The 4,725-nt window shown below is 35.3% G+C and overlaps 1 pseudogene; it reads left to right on the top strand.

Annotated features, from left to right (window-relative positions):
* Nucleotides 1-430: 430 nt before the first annotated feature.
* Nucleotides 431-2,132, top strand: LOC117239030 (annotated as a pseudogene).
* The last annotated feature ends 2,593 nt before the right edge of the window (nt 2,133-4,725 follow it).

Genomic DNA, 4,725 nt, shown 5'->3' with positions numbered 1-4,725 from the left:
TGGGTCATAACCAATCAACATCACGGATCGTTACCATCATTTTCCTAACGAAAAGTGTGAGCAACGAATCCGCTTTCTTCATACAACGAAGACACCCACTCCGAGCTTTCCTCCGTAATCACATAAGAACGAACTTCACTTATTCTTCATCTTCTTATCCTTCATGACTTAGAATAGTCAACACGTCATATATCGTTTCTATCCTTAAATCAATCACTTACTTAACTTATACGTACCCCTCAGTGTTACTCTTAAGTGTTGGAAATATAAACTTCATAACCCTGTTAATCGCAGCGTTATACCATCTCAACCATCCCTATTATCTCAACGGAAATCAGGGGATCGATCTATTCGCGACGTCGATTGTTATAATCGTAACGGGAATTTACGACTCCCGTTGACGTGTTTCCTCGCGATTGCGTCTCCCGCGATTGGTCGAAAATACACAAACTTCACCTTAAAACAATTTGATGGAACACAAAAAGCCACAGATTGGATATCAGAGTGTGAAACAGAGTGCGAAGAACTAAAAATCCAAAATGAGAAGAAGAAATCAAGTGCTTGGAGATGTATTTGGAAAAAATAGCACTAGAATGCTATCAAACAAAGACGTTAAAGAATAAAGAATACAACTGGGAAGATTGGAAAACTTCATTTCTAAAACTGTGTTTACCAACAAGAGTTCCTTAAGTACGCCATAAAAAAAAGAACGATTAATATTGGAAATAGAGAGAGAGACGGCGGAAAGCACAAGAATAAATTTAATCGTCATTGGGCTACCTATTCAAATTAAAGATAGAATCGACAAAGAAATGATACATTCAACGGATGATTTCATTAGAATGTTGGGGCAGTATGAAGAAGCGTATCATAAGAAAAATTTCAGTGATAAGGAGCAGATGAAAGAAAAAGAAATGCAGAGTAGAAGTGTACGTCCTGTCAGAAATTCAAATCCAATATTCAAGAAACAACCGTACCCGGTTTGCGAAGCGCTGAATTTTCTTGGCCAATCCCACCCCGTGGAAGTATGCAGAAATATAAATAAAAGTGCTCAGAAGAATTTCAAACAAGTAAATTCAACTCAAATATTTACATCCGAAAACGAGGAGTCTATAACACAGAGTGGGAGCGAAAAAATAACTAAATGCCCGGCGAAGTACGAACCACTGATAAAACTCCGAGTTATAATCAATAATCAGAAAGAAGTTTGAAGGTGTTTATGACACTGGAGCCAACTCAAGCTATATTAATTAAAAAAAATATCGATGAAATAAAAGCAGATCTAATCGAACATAAGAGTATTTTCAAAACTATCAGTAGCAACGATTTCAAGAGTAGCCGGACGAAACTTAAAATGAAGATAAATAAAATAGAAGAAGAAATAAATGTTTTCGTAGTACGCAACGATAACTTCACATACGACCTTACCCTAGGATTCGATGCCATAAAGAAATTCAAATTAAGACAAGATGAAAACTTAAGTACTACTCAAGAAGTAAATCACAAAGAAGGAGAAATAATATTCAAGAAGAAAGAAGAAAGAAAGAATGATCGGGAGAGAAAAAAGATAAACAACACTGAATACATGTGGACAGACAAATTCGTTGACAACGTTGAAGCAGATTCACTTTCTAGGAACCTTGTTTTAGAAAACTCTGAAAATGAAGGAGATGTTCTGAAAGTGGCAAATCTTATTACAAGGCAAGAAATAATTCAGGATCAGGAAGTAAACCGGAAAAGTATTGGAAATACTAAAAATGTCACACGAAAATCGGAAAACGATTCATGATTTCTTTGACCACACTGGAAAAAATCATATTTTGAATACGATTTGACCCTTTTACTATTTTACAAATGTGGATCGGATAATCGGCAAATTTTCTAAACTGTTCTCGCGTCTCAACTGGGACCAGCAAAAAAACCTTTCGAAATAATGTCATTCGATACGGTTGCAGGGGTCTCCAATAGAAATTCACTCAAAAAGTACATGCTCGTTCTCATTGATCATTTTTCAAGGGTCGTTTTCATGTCCACGTCAAAAACGCAGCACTCAGAGGATATTATAAAACTCATAAACTCAACGGGAAAGACTGATTCCATAAAAATTATTCTCGCAGACCGATCGCAGTAATTATCATACATCCAAAGAAATCCAAGATTACATGAGAGAGAAAGATATCAGATTAATTTTTACTTCAACAGACTGCCCAACTTCAAATGAACGAGTAAATCAAACCTTGGTAAACCGGATCCGATGTAAAATTAATTCAAATAAAAAGAGAAACTGGACAAAAGTTGCAGATGAATGTGTGGACGAATATAATAACCCCAGACAGTGTCACTGGATTCTCACCGAATCATTTGCTACATGGAAAGGTAATTGAGATCGTCCCTAAAGGAATAATTGAAAATAGGATAAACCTAGAAGATGACAGAAAAGAGGCATTCCAAAATTCAATGAAGAATTTCATAATCAACAAAGAACGATATGATAAGACAAGAAGAGAACACGAATTCAAAATTGAAAATATGGTTTTCGTTCATAATGGTAACAAATTAAACAAAAATAAGTTGGATAAAATTCGGAAAGGCTCTTTCAAAATTCTGGAAAGGATTTGGAACACAATCTATGAAGTGGATGATAATCGTAGATGTGGTGGGAATTGTTTCCATGCGAGCAAATTAGTTCCTTATGGAGATGGTAATCACCAAGAAGGAATTGACACGGGGTGTCAGCACGAGGAGGGCAGGTGTAAATTCCATAGAATTTAGAACACTAACCGACTGTTTGACTTTCCCTGTGTTTACTGGGAGTCGATCGAACGGTATAAATAGAGAAGGACGGGGACTTAGGACAGAGAATAACACAAGGTTTCAAGAAGCGAAGATTGAACAAAGAAGAAGAAAGGCAAGTTAAAAGTTAGAAGGAGAAAGAGAGAAGAAATTAGAAGCGAGGAGTTTTGAGGAGGTGCGGAAGAAGACTTAGAAAATCGATTGAGTTTTCACAAATCGATCGCCTGATTCCAAAATTATTACAACATTACATACATATAGTTTCGCACGGTTTGTGTTTGATGTGAATAATTGTTCTGCGTTTATTAAAATCATATTTAAGCGTTTTCTCCGGTTATATTTATGTTATATTTCAGTGTTCTTATACGTGGTATACACTTAAAGCATTTATCACGTGATTTAGATTTTCCAGTTTTAGTACTCGAGTGTTACCGAAATTTAATGACACGCGTTGAAAAATAAAAGATTTTACTCGTAACGGGAAACTGCACGCCAGTACCGAATTCTCTTCTGGTCTATCACGGAGAAGTGATTCTTATAGTCTAGTGATGAGGATGAGTAATATGGGCAATATTAATATGCTCAGGGAGTAATGACGAGAAAAAAAGGGTCGAAGTTCGGAATGATTCAGGAAGGAGAAACATAGATTAGGGTGTTTGTTACAGGATGAGACTATGATGTTTGTTGCAGTATGAATAAGGAATTGATCGTCCAACAGTTAATTATTCAACGAGAATATGTATATATGTGTATGTAAGTACAAAACTGCCAGCAAATTTTTCGATACATGCAAACTGCGGGCCCATCGGGAATTAAACCGATGACGCGGAAGCAATTATTTGATATATTGCTGCAACGCACAAATGAAAACATTCATGAAAGAATTTAAGTATCTCGAGAACACTTTGCTCAACCAGGAGAATTCGAAATTATTCGAAAGAAGTACGCCGAGCGTTTCAGCATAAAATATCTTACATAAAATATGAATTTGAACGTAGATGGTTGTTTATAAGTTATAAGGAACAGGTTTTCAAAATAAGATAAGAAAGTTGGCTCTAAGGAAAGTAAAAGTACCCGTTGGCAAATCTTGACCTGAATAGACAACGAAATCTTTCACTAATTTATAGGAACGTGGTAAACGACAAAAGACAGGCCTCCGTGAAAATACAAATATTGGCGAATTAATATTTGTTACCCAAGAAAAGCAAAGATCTCCTGACTAGATGGATGCTTCAATAATATTGAAAGAGATTACAGAATGTCCTGAGCGAGTGACAAGATATAGAAAAAGTTATTGGAGTATCCACCAAGAAAGAAAACAGTTGTCAAGTCTGAAATTTCTCTCGATATTTGTTGATGCTCAACTATCATGTGAATTTTAGCAATGACGGATTTTAGCAATTCCAATTTAAATAGAAATTTAGAAATAACTATGATTTAGATTTATATATATTCCAAAGTTCCTTTGTGGCATTGCGATTTAATCTGCTTGTCGCGTTGCTAGTACTTGGAGATTCACGACTTTTAAAGTGGACTGTATATTAGTCTGTGAATACAACTCAGAGATTGAATTGAAATCGGTTAGATTTAACCTTCAAACAACTGAACAATAAAAAATTATCGAGTTTGGTAGCATAGATTTAAAAGAACCTACCTACTATATTTACGCACCTTTCACACATCTACTCCTGCAGCATAATATTTAACAATTGCTTAAATGTCAACTATTTCTCCATTCTGGAAAACAAGAAAGGCAGTAGCATTAAAAAAAGAAGGAAAAGCAACAGTGATTCTGTCAGCTATACCGATGAATTAGACTCTTACTCAACATTTATAAAGTATCCGAATCTATGATAAATAACACTATATACATTGAAAATAACCTAATTCCGGGCACCCAATTTGGCTTCAAATTTAAACATTCAACGATAC

This window comes from Bombus vosnesenskii, unplaced genomic scaffold (assembly GCF_011952255.1).
Source record: "Bombus vosnesenskii isolate JDL3184/JDL3185 unplaced genomic scaffold, Bvos_JDL3184-5_v1.1 scf7180000013882, whole genome shotgun sequence".
In the NCBI taxonomy this organism is placed as follows: domain Eukaryota; kingdom Metazoa; phylum Arthropoda; class Insecta; order Hymenoptera; family Apidae; genus Bombus; species Bombus vosnesenskii.
The sequence above is the reverse complement of the archived record's forward strand: the minus strand, read 5'-3'. Positions and strand labels throughout refer to the sequence as shown.